Below are 11,847 nucleotides of genomic sequence, written 5' to 3'. Positions count from 1 at the left end.
TGGGAGCATCGAAACATGAGCGATGCTGTTGAATCTATGATGCGGATCCTGCTTCCTGCGTTCTTTTTGGTGAGATCTGCCCTATTTTGGATCTTTTCTTTATGCACAGATTGTGATATGTGGGATTATGATGCAATTGTACCGTGAGAAGTTATAATTGGTGGCTGAACTGATATGATTATGCTCATTCTATGTGCTCTGTCCGAAAATGGTGCATCGATGATTACAATCTGAAATTGTATAAGATGAAACCCTAATTTGATCTTGCATGTTCCACTTCTTGCTTATGGTTTGGTTTTGTATGGTCTTTGTGTTGTGTGTAGTGCATCTTTGCCCTGTTGGATGGCCTATTTGATGGTAGTTGATTTATGCTTAATTTACTCTATTTTTAAGGGTTTGTATGTGCATGTTTTAAGTAAATCTTCTGGAAATTGGTGCGTTTATGGTGTATTTTATGCTTTGAAGGAGATTTAGGCTTTCGAGATAGAAGAATGCAGTTTTGGAGAATTTTGGATGAATTTGGCGTTTTCTAGGTGTTCTGGTCGCCAGAGCAGAGAAATCATCATTCCTCTGGAGTCAGAGAAATCAAAGACCTCATGTCTCCAGTTCAGCGGAATCAATCTCCAGAGAAATCACCATTTATCTGGAGTCAGCGAAATCAAGAAGCCAGTGTAGCGAAGTCATCAACAGAGGAGTCAATAGTCAGAGCAGCCAAGTGAGAGTCAGAGGGGAGCCATTACAGCGGAATCGCAAAAGTCCATTACAGCGAAATCGAGAAGCCAGAGAAATCACCGTTCCTCTGGCGATAGCAGAGAAATCATAATTCCGCTGGCGACCCATTTCTCTGGCGAGGTCAGAGAGATCATCCATTCCTCTGGCGTGACCCGTTACCCTGGTGACATCCATTCATCTGGCGAGAGCTGCGAATTCAGCAAGAGTGGGAGTATTTTCCGGAGCACGCATCCAGCTGGAGAGTTGCCTTATTTCACACGATTCTATTGCCTTTAGAATTCTACTTTGCATGGCAACTTCCATGGTGATCCGAAGGAAATCTGAAATCTATAAATAGGTCCTCTTTTGACCTATTGACGGACCCCGACACCCGAACCCTAGCATTCATATTTTCAGTTTTATAGCTTTAGACTTTTATTGTTTTCTAGTTTTCAAGGCTTGGATCAAGATTGAAGATTCAAGTCGCTACTTCAGTTTTTATTCGGTTTTTATATATTTCAGTTTTTACAATTGCGTTCTTATTAATTATGTTTATGTTTTATTTTGCTATGTCTAGCTAATTTCGTTTAGCTGATTCTACGGTTTGTAAATAGTTGATTGAATTTATGTGATTTATTTGTTAATACCTTTGTGCCTTCCAATTTATGATTCATAATTCCTGGTGCTTATTTTCTTGTGAATTATTTGGCCAATAGTTTGCATGTGTAGCTATTCGGTTTGAGACCTAGCGGAGATAACTGTTTAGCAGATTCAGGAATGTATGATATGATTTTAACCTTGAGACCTAGCGGAGATAGGTGGATCATAGGGAGCTATTTTTAAGAGCTTTTGGGAGTTAGTAGATTTTCTTGAGACCTAACGGAGATAGATAATTTACTAATCTACGATCGTTGCTGCTCTAGCGAGAGTAATTGATTAATTAAGTGATCTCTCATCATAACTGGATTAAATTGGTACATAGGATTAATAGATTAATTACGTAGATTTAGTTAATAAATTTACTACCCTAGGATCAGTTGTCTTTTATATTTGATATTTCCTATGTGATTTTAATTACTGTTATTTGCGTTTTAATTTAAGTCAACCAATCTCTACGTTCTGTTGCTTGTCTACTACTTAAGTTTGTTTAGGAGATAGCTAAAGTAGTTTCGTTGTGTCAGTCCCTGTGGATACGATACTTGGTTACCAATTTGTGCTACAATTGCACCGTGTTAGTTGCGGTAATTTGTTGCTAATAATTTAGTGATCAACTTTTTGGCGCCGTTGCCGGGGACTGATTAGAAGTTACTTTAATATTTCCGATAGGACTTTATAGTACTTCAGGCTTTTATTTGTTTTTATTTTTTTTTCTGTTCTAATTTTTTTTAGTGTGATTTTGTAGGGTGCGCATGAACACTAGATCTCACAGAAATCCTCTTTTTGAGTTGGACCTTGAAATCAACAAGACTTTGCGCGATCTTAAGAAGCAGAACAATCAAGTTGAGACAACTACGATGGCTACTCCTGAGCAAATCCAAATTCAAATGCGAGCTCTGCAAGAGCAATTGAAGAAGCTGATTGATAAATCGGAGGCTGAAGAGGGTCAGAAGCAAGCAGCCATCAATGAAGCATTCATACCACAGTATGTGTATCATGAGCCTCCACGAGTAAACGTCAACAACTTTGAGCTGAAAACGGGCTTGATCACGATGGTCCAACAGAGCCAATATGGTGGACAAGCGATCGAAGACCCTAATGCGCACCTGGCGCATTTCCTGGAGCTGTGTAGCACGGTGAAGATGAATGGTGTCCCCGATGACATTATCCGTCTTCGTCTTTTTCCCTTCTCACTGCGGGATAAGGCGAAGTCGTGGTATCATACGCTGCAGCTGGGAGAAAATATCGTGTGGGAAGATTTGGCTCATGCATTCCTACGCAAGTTTCATCCGCCTGGCCTTACGTTGAAACTGAAGATGGACATCGTGCAGTTTCAACAGTACGACGGAGAAAAGCTAGCGGAGACTTGGGAGCGATATCAGGAGAAGCTCAGAAAATGCCCAAGCCATGGATTTGATGAAGGTACGCTCGTGATAATGTTCTACAATGCCTGCGGGGAGCGTACAAGGATGCACATGGATACAGCCGCAGGTGGATCTCTACTCCAGAAAAGTAGTTCTGAAGCATGGAGCATTATTGATAGTATGGCTTCTACGAGCTACCAATGGCCATCTGAGCGAGTACAATTGAAGAAGGTTGCAGCTGCGTCAAGTTCTGATCTTATGGCAGCAATGGTTACTCAACAGGCAGCGATGGCTACTCAGTTAGCAGAGCTGACTACAAAAATTGGTGAATTGAATGGTGGACGTCATGAGCAAACTGTGATAGACCAGTCAGCCATGGAGGATGTCAATTTTGTGAATGGCAGAAATTATGGGAATTTTCAGCGAGGACAACCAGGAATGTATGGCAGAGGTCCACAATTTCAGCAGGGTCAGCAGCAGTTCCAGCCAGGAGCACGTCCTCATCCTAACCTTTCTTATGGAAATCCGAGCAATGCTTTGCAGCCTCCACCTGGATTCTCTGTATCTAGCGGAGGAGTTATAAATGAGCCGAAGAAAGCATCAATGGAGGATATGATGCAGCAGATGTTAACAGAGATGTCTAGCATGAAGACAACTGTTAATTCAAGGATGACTAACTTGGAGTCTCAAGTGGGTAACATTGGGAATAATTTTTCATCACTGTCGAAGCAAGTACAAATTTTGGAGACTCAAGTTGGTCAGATTGCCAACCAAGCAGCTGCACAGCACAAGCCGGGCCACTTTCCTAGCAACACTGAGATCAATCCTAAAAATCAGTGTAATGCAATTCATCTAAGGAGCGGAACTCAATATCAAAATCATACAGAGCAGAGGAATCACCATTCCTCTGTAGAGCAGCGAGATCAGCCAGAACAGCGGGATCAGACAGAACAGCGGGATGGCAAGAATGGAAAGGAAGAAAATGGAGAGATTATGGAGGAGGATGACCTGGAGACGATTGTGTGCGATTCACCCCCTACTTCTAAGGGATCGTCGAAAACCTCTGCTGTTAAGAAGCCTATTCCTACTCATACGTTTCTCAGGCCAGAGTACAAGCCTGTAGCACCCTTCTCGAATAGCCTGGCAAAGCCGAAGATGGATCAGAAGTTAGCCAAGTTTATGGAGATGTTTTCAAAGCTTCACATCAACATTCCTTTACTTGATACTTTGAGAGATATGCCAGGCTATGCCAAGTTCCTCAAGGATGCAGTCTCCAACAAGAGGAAGTTGGGGAAATATGAGACGATTAATCTCTCAGAGGAATGCAGTGCAGTGCTACAAAGGAAGCTACCATTGAAGCAAAAGGATCCTGGCAGCTTCACTATCGCTTGTGTGATTGGAGGGCAGAATTTCTCCCGCGTTCTTTGTGACTTAGGGGCAAGCATCAATTTGATGCCTCTCTCTATTTTCAACCGGTTGGAGATCGGAGATATCAAGCCTACCTCAATTGCATTGCAGATGGCAGATCGTTCCATCACATATCCCAAGGGAGTTGTGGAGGATGTTCTTGTGCAGGTGGAGCAGTTTATTTTTCCTGCGGACTTTGTGGTCTTGGACATGCCGGAGGACAAGAATACTCCATTGATTTTGGGGCGTCCATTCCTAGCTACCGGACGTGCGTTGATTGATGTACAGGATGGAGATCTCACATTTAGAGTCAATGATGAAAAATTGACTCTATCTATCTCTGACGCTATGAGAAAACCAGCCGAGCCGCAGATGGATGAGTGCAACATGATTGAGTCTGTAGTGGATTTCCCTGCAGCCGTGAAGGATCCCTTGGAGGAGTGCATCACACGGTCCTTATATCCATATTCCAATCTAGATGAGGCGTGTGATGAGATCTTAGATTATATTGCAGAGCTGGAGGCTGAAGAGAGACATCCCATCGCTCATGTGCCTTACATGGATATTCACAAACCTGTTGATGGGGGAAGGAAGTCGGTGGAAAATGAAAAAGAAAAGGAATCAGCCACGCCAGCGGAATCAACCGGGCCAGCGGAATCATCCGGGCCAGAGAAATCACCCAAGCCAGAGGAATCAAGCAGGCCAGCGGAATCAGCCAGGCCAGAGGAATCAGCCAGGCCAGAGGGATCAGCCGGGCCAGCGGCCGCACCCAAAATTGAGCTTAAACCGCTTCCTGAGCATTTGAAGTACCAATTCTTGGGTGACAATGAAACTTTTCCTGTTATTGTATCTGCCTATTTATCTCCGTTGGAGTTGGAGAAGTTGATGCGAGTTTTGAGGAAATACAAGTCTGCTATAGGATGGTCTATTTCTGACATCAAAGGAATTAGTCCTTCTATTTGCATGCATCGTATTCTATTGGAGCAGGAATACAAGCCTAAGGTGCAGCCGCAGAGACGTTTGAATCCGGCTATGCAAGAAGTGGTGAGAAAGGAGGTGCTGAAGTGGTTGGATGCCGGCATTATTTATGCCATTTCTGATAGTGAGTGGGTAAGCCCGACGCAAGTTGTCTCTAAGAAGGGAGGCATGACTGTGGTTAAGGATCTAAGATGAGCTCATAGCTACGAGGCTGGTCACAGGATGGCGCGTGTGCATTGATTACCGAGCTTTGAATGCAGCCACACGTAAGGATCATTTTCCTTTGCCGTTTATTGATCAGATGCTTGACCGTTTGGCAGGATACGAGTACTACTGCTTTCTGGATGGGTTCTCAGGCTACAATCAAATCATGATAGCCCCGGAGGATCAGCATAAGACCGCGTTTACTTGTCCCTATGGCATCTTTGCTTTTAGGGGGATATCTTTTGGTCTTTGCAATGCTCCTGCCACTTTCCAGCGATGCATGATGGCGATTTTCCATGGGATGATTGAAAATATCATGGAGGTATTTATGGACGATTTTTCTGTCTTTGGATCTTCTTTTGATAATTGCTTGGACAATTTGTCGCAAGTATTGCAGCGTTGTGAGGAGATATCTCTAGTGCTTAATTGGGAAAAGTGCCACTTCATGGTTCGTGAGGGCATTGTTTTGGGGCATAAGGTCTCTGCCCAAGGTTTGGAGGTGGATCGTGCTAAGATCGTAGCCATTGAAAAATTATCGCCGCCAACTTCTGTGAAATCAGTGCGGAGCTTTCTTGGGCATGCAGGATTTTATAGGCGCTTCATCAAAGATTTCTCCAAGCTGTCCAAGCCACTTTGTGCTTTACTAGAGAAGGATGTGAAGTTTGTCTTCACCGATGAATGCCGCGTCTCCTTTGAGAAGTTGAAAACCGCGCTGATCTCTACGCCAGTGTTGATCACGCCGGATTGGAGTGTTCCGTTTGAGTTGATGTGCGATGCTAGCGATTGGGCCGTGGGAGCTGTGTTGGGGCAAAAGCGAGATAAGTTATTCAAGGTAATTTACTACACTAGTAAAACTTTGGATTCTGCTTAGAGGAATTACACAACCACGGAGAAGGAGTTGCTAGCAGTGGTGTATGCCTTTGATAAGTTTCGTTCTTATTTGATTGGAACTCATTCAATTGTTTACACTGATCATGCCGCCATCCGCTACTTGTTCACGAAGAAAGACTCCAAACCCCGATTGATTCGTTGGATCTTGTTGCTTCAAGAATTTGATATGGAGATTCATGATCGAAAGGGATGTGAGAATGTGGTAGCTGACCACTTGTCTCGATTGGAGAATCCGATCGAAGGAGATGATCCGAAAATGGCCATCAATGAGTCGTTTCCCGATGAGCAGATTTGGGCTATGCTATTTAAGGATCCTTGGTATGCAAAGTATAGCAATTACTTGGTGATTGGAGCTCTTCCCGAGGGGTTGTCGCACTATCAAAAGAAGAAGTTCCTCCATGATGTCAAGTTTTATTATTGGGAGGATCCTTACCTATACCGGAGGTGCGCCGATGGCTTTATTCGGCGATGCGTTAGAGAACATGAATGGCCAAAGATCATTGAAGAGTGTCATAGCTCACCTAGTGGAGGCCACTTTGCTACCAACCGCACTGCCATGAAGGTAAATCATAGTGGATTCTATTGGCCTTCAATTTTCGCAGACTGCCATGCCTTTGTGAAGTTGTGTGATCGTTGTCAACGCATGGGCAATATCACCAAGAAGGATGAGATGCCGCAGAATATCATTGTTGAGGTGGAGCTGTTTGATGTTTGGGGAATTGACTTCATGGGTCCTTTCCCTGCTTCTTGCGGTTTTTCCTACATATTGCTTGCTGTGGAGTATGTGTCTCGATGGGTGGAGGCGATCCCAACTACCACCAATGATTCCAAGGTAGTCATTAAATTCTTGCAAAAGAATATTTTGACTCGGTTCGGAGCACCGAGAGCGTTGCTTAGTGATGGGGGGTCGCACTTCAACAACAAGTTACTAGCAAGTATGTTGGCGAAGTATGGAGTAAAGCACAAGGTGACGACTCCATATCATCCTCAAGCTAATGGACAAGCAGAGTTGGCTAATCGAGAGATCAAGCAAATCTTGGAGAAAAGCGTCTCCAACAAGAAAGATTGGGCAAAGCACTTAGATGATGCTCTTTGGGCGTATCGCACTGCCTACAAAACTCCGATTGGTATGTCTCCCTATCAACTTGTCTTCGGCAAGTCATGTCATTTACCTGTTGAGATAGAGCACAAGGCATATTTGTAACACCCCGTACTTTTCCTATGATGTGAGATAGTGTCTTAACACTATTGAGAGAACTGAGATGTCGAGATGCGAGATTTTTTTTTTTTTTATGATTAGATAAGACAGATTGTCTTTTAAATAGAGATACGAGTGACTAAACCGAGGATAGAGTTAGAATGATGAGATTCGAGAAATGAGCTGAGATAGAGATGCTGATTGAATTGAGTTGAGATTTTATTTCCGATTACCGGGAATAAATTTAACAGATACTGAGTTATCAGAGTTTGACTGACCTATTAAAGAGAATAGGTATAATGAGTCTGACCTAGAGTCGAGGAAGAAAGAGTGAGAACCTTGATGAAAAGAGTCGGTCCGAGAGATGTCTAGTTTGTTTGTTTGCCGACTGCTTTAATGTGACATTATGTGAAATTACGTGACTGATCGATTATGTGATTTTCGTGATGTGTGTCACTGTGACCGAGTTATTATGATTTTTATTCGAGACCTTAGCATTTGGAATTTTGATTGAGTTTCCAAAGCAAGTATGGGTTATTTTTATCGAGAAATCGAATGACGCCGGTTTATGAAAATTTTTCCGGGCATAATATTTTTTTAAAATTATTTTTCCTACGAAGAGGAATATTATAGTTGAGTGAGTGCACTAATAATAGTGCTATGATCATTATTTTGGTCACATGAATAATTATACTATGGTATTTTATTAATGAGTGACTTTACCATAGTTTTGTGATTCTTATTTAATCACCCTTCTCACACTTTATTTTAATCTCCCATACCATATGTTATATGTCTCAATTTTGCTAAGTATGGAATTGAGAGAGTAGAGATTGAGAGTATAGAGAATGAGAGAGTAGAGATGAGAGTGTAGAGATTAGAGAGAGATTAGAGAGAGAGAGAGAGAAAAGATTAGAGAGAGAGAGAGAAAAGATTAGAGAGAGAGGAGCATTAATTAGCAAATATTGCATAAGATATGCAAGATCAAACTCAATCTTGCAAAAGCCAAATCCCTCTCTCCCTCACTAAATTTTCGGCCATCACCCCTCTCTCCCTCACTACAATTTTCGCCCAACACACATACATACACTCATCTTCTTCACCTCACACTTCCACCATTTTCCTCCATTAGAGCAAACCTTCGAAGCTTCCAACAAAATTACCAAACACCTCACATCACTCTAAAACTTTCCATAAACACTATCTATCCTAAATTGATCAAGAAAATCCTTGAAGAAGAAGCTCCAAAGTAGAGTGAGAAAGTGAGAAATTTTGGTAAGAACTTGGGTAAGTAACCATGTCTTTCCTAAAATCTTGTTTGGAAGATGTTATGTGAGTGTATTCTTAAAGATGAGCAAGAAAATCACCCCTCCCTTTTCTTTTTCAAATTTTCGAAAAGTGGGTCCTCACCCCTTTCAAAATTTTTCTTTTTCTTTTCTTGTTTGGGGGTGAAAAATGAGAGTTATGTGATGTATATTGATGTTTGATATATGTTGTGAAATATGTGTCATGAGATGTGAAACTTTGATGGAAGTTAGTTTACCCCAAAAATGGTAACTTTTGAGTTAATGAGTTAAATGATGAATTGATGATATAAATGAGTCTATGAGGTGTAGATGATGATGATTGATGGATTAATTTAAGTATATGATGTCAATTGGAGTTTTTGATGTGGGATAGTTTATTAAAATTTAGGGATATGTGTATATATGCCCTTATTTGTGAATTGATGGTTTTGATGTGAGATTAATTGGTTAAAAATGAAAGATCTATGAGTAGATTAAAGATTTGTATGTGTTTGTAAAAATTTCAAAGAGTTAGTTAGTAAAAATTAGGACTTTTTAGTCTATGTGTTATTTAAGTGATTTTGCTTGAGATATATGTTTTTAAGCATGATAGTAGTGTCTTTGTATTTTTGATTAGGTCTATTATAGGCTAAATAAAATTTTGGCTAAGTTTAGTTTGTATGATTTTTGAGTTTTTGTATGATGTGAGTTTGATGCTTTATAAAATGAGGTTTATTTGCTCTATGATCATTATGAGAATTTTATCCATGTTTTGCTAAGAGTTTTATGTTGATACATGGATTTTCATAAAAATGTAATAAATATAGTTTTTATGATAAAAAGAGAGTAAATATGAGAATAATGAGTTATATGATGTAAATGATCATATTTGAGTATTTGAGAAATTTCGAGCATGAAATTGAGAAGGAATTTGTTAGATATGTTCGTTGAAGTGTTTTCTATGAGATTTGAGTGGATGATGAAAGAAAAGAGTCGAGATTGAGTATTACGAGTATTTTGATGTATTTGAATGTTTTTAAGTGCTTTAAGTGCTTAAAATGAGTTTTGATGTGTTTGCTTTGTATAATTGTTGAGTTGAGCATGTTTACTTGTGTGTATGTTTCGGAGTCGTTTTTCACGACCCACTGACTACTGTTTTCGAGGGGTTCTTGATACCCAAATGCCCTGAAACTTTTATGGTAGGTATATTTGAGAGTCTTGAGCACACCGGTAAAATTTCAAGTCATTTGGACTTCGTTTGCTATTTTTATAAAATGTAAAACTAAAACTGCTACATTCTGCCGAATTGTTCGGTGAGTAGCCAATAGAGTCATCGTTTCCAGTAGCCTTTCTTAGCATTCTGGAACCCACATTTTTATGGTTGAGACCTGAGTGTCCTAGCTAAGTACCCACAAAATTTCAGACCGTTTTGACAACGTTTACTATTTTTCAAAAATCAAACTTTTCGGTTGCTAAAACCTGCCGATTATGGTAGACTGTAGTAAAACAGTCATATCTCCTAAAATACTTGGAGTTTTTGATCCTACTTTTTTTTAAATGAAACTAGACTCGAAGAGGTTTCTTTTGGTATGAGTTAAGACCCCAGGAGAGGTCTGTACAGAGTCTGGTGAGGTTTTAAAGTTGAGTCAGTGCAGAGTAAAGCTTGTTTTCGACTTGTCTATGTGTGTTTTAATATGCCTAAGTGTTTATACTTGTTTATGTGCTTGTTTGCTATAAGTTTGAGTCGAGTTGAGAGTTAAGTCGAAAATTGGACGTGTGAATCCTTAGAAGCCAAGTATACCTAGGGATTGAGTTTTAACGGGTAAATAGATGTTGAGTGAGAAGTTAGAGTAAAGAAGAGATTGGATTTAGAATTTGAGTTTCTGACTAAGGTTTGTTTTATCACATGAACCTTCGATGACGATGACGATGTGATGATGACATATGAAGGCCCGAGCGAGACGAAGAAGTAAGTTGCCTGATTTCTTTCCAGAATAAGCGAAGGACTTCAGGTGGGCAATATTTTGAGTATAAACATATTATCCGAGTTTTCTAAACTGATTTAATGATATAATGATGTTATGAGATTAACAAATGTTTTGAGATAATGATATTTGAGAACTGTTTGACTTGCCAATTTTTGATGTTGAGCTTGTGTGTTACCCTCTACTGATGAGACGAATTCGGTCCTGCCACAAGCGGGATTTTGTGCACAGAGGTGACTGTGAGCCGTCTTCGGGTCGGCCGGTCACGGTACTTGAGAGGGAGGCCTACTTCTCAGTACCTTAATTATGATGATGAGTTGTAGATGCGGTACATACATGATAATTATCTTTGTCTGCAGACACTTACTTACACTTATTTATGATATCATGATTATGAAAACTGCATGCACAGATTCATTTACGCTAACTTTATTTCTGTGTGTTGCTGAGATGTGGCAAGCTTCAAACCTATAGCTCTACGAGCACCTTTCTTGTTTTTCGGCATTTGCCCACTGAGTATTATGTACTCACGCCCTGCATATATTTCTAAATGTGCAGGCTAAGCTGGGAGTGAGATTGGACTGGTGCTGATGGGGGAGAGTTTCAAATGATGTAAATTAAATTACTATTTTGCCTCTATGATAATAGAGTCTTGATGTTTGAATTACTTAGTTTCTTTTGAGATCAAGCAATACACTCACGGTTATGTGTCTTCATACATATAATCGGTTCGCCTTTTGCTGCGATACTCTGCAAATTATGCTTCCTTATGAAAAATGAACTATACGCGTTTTGTTTTTGTTCGTGAAATTCCTAATAATTAAAAAGTTATGATAATGTTGACGATTTTACCCTTGGGCTAGTTTTATGAAGTTTTTCCTTAGCATGCTTTCACGTGAGCTTCCGCATGACGTTCACCTAGTTCTTCTTATCTTTTATTCTTTAAAAATAGTCGTATCGATACTCGTACCCCACTATTACTAGTGTCGGGTCTGCGGGCTGCGACAGGGTGGTATCAGAGCAGGTCATCTGCTCTGAGTCTATTGCTTGACTAAGTTGAACCCTTGATTGCTTCTACTCTTTTAAAATTGAGTACTAGTCTAATTTGAATTCTTAGACTAATTTGAGAGAGTTAGTTTGAAACGAAACCCCAGCACCCCATCTCC

The 11,847-nt window shown here is 40.4% G+C and overlaps 1 long non-coding RNA gene across 1 annotated transcript; it reads left to right on the top strand.

Moving 5' to 3' along the window:
- Positions 1 to 8,425: 8,425 nt before the first annotated feature.
- LOC131014134 (uncharacterized) lies at positions 8,426 to 11,480 on the top strand. The gene is made up of 3 exons (XR_009098078.1): positions 8,426 to 8,697; positions 10,647 to 10,708; positions 11,240 to 11,480. It is a non-coding gene; the product is annotated as an uncharacterized LOC131014134 (long non-coding RNA).
- Positions 11,481 to 11,847: the final 367 nt, after the last annotated feature.

Source organism: Salvia miltiorrhiza, chromosome 3 (assembly GCF_028751815.1).
Source record: "Salvia miltiorrhiza cultivar Shanhuang (shh) chromosome 3, IMPLAD_Smil_shh, whole genome shotgun sequence".
NCBI classification, from domain to species: domain Eukaryota; kingdom Viridiplantae; phylum Streptophyta; class Magnoliopsida; order Lamiales; family Lamiaceae; genus Salvia; species Salvia miltiorrhiza.
Note: the sequence above shows the minus strand (reverse complement) of the source record. Positions and strands in the feature narration are given on the sequence as shown.